The sequence below is a fragment of the Austrofundulus limnaeus genome, unplaced genomic scaffold (genome assembly GCF_001266775.1).
Source record: "Austrofundulus limnaeus strain Quisiro unplaced genomic scaffold, Austrofundulus_limnaeus-1.0 Scaffold2804, whole genome shotgun sequence".
Lineage (NCBI taxonomy): Eukaryota > Metazoa > Chordata > Actinopteri > Cyprinodontiformes > Rivulidae > Austrofundulus > Austrofundulus limnaeus.
In genome coordinates this window covers 12507-12767 of record NW_013955206.1, presented here as the reverse complement: position 1 = coordinate 12767, position 261 = coordinate 12507, and positions in this window count along the sequence as shown.

Genomic DNA, 261 nt, shown 5'->3' with positions numbered 1-261 from the left:
TAAGTGCATTTATCTTGATCATACACCTGAGCAGATTAGACTTCCAAATGGACCTGCAGCTGTAATGAGAAAGGTTCTTCTGGTAGCATGGAACCAAAGTGTTACCATTAAGCAGAAGGTGTATGAGGAAGTTGTTACTGAGAAAACGTCAACATTGTCACCTTTTACCTCAGGAGATAATACAACTCTATTGAACTCCAGCCACCAGTGGGTGGAGACTGGGGGTACAAGTACTTCTGTTCTAACTACAAAACAACTATC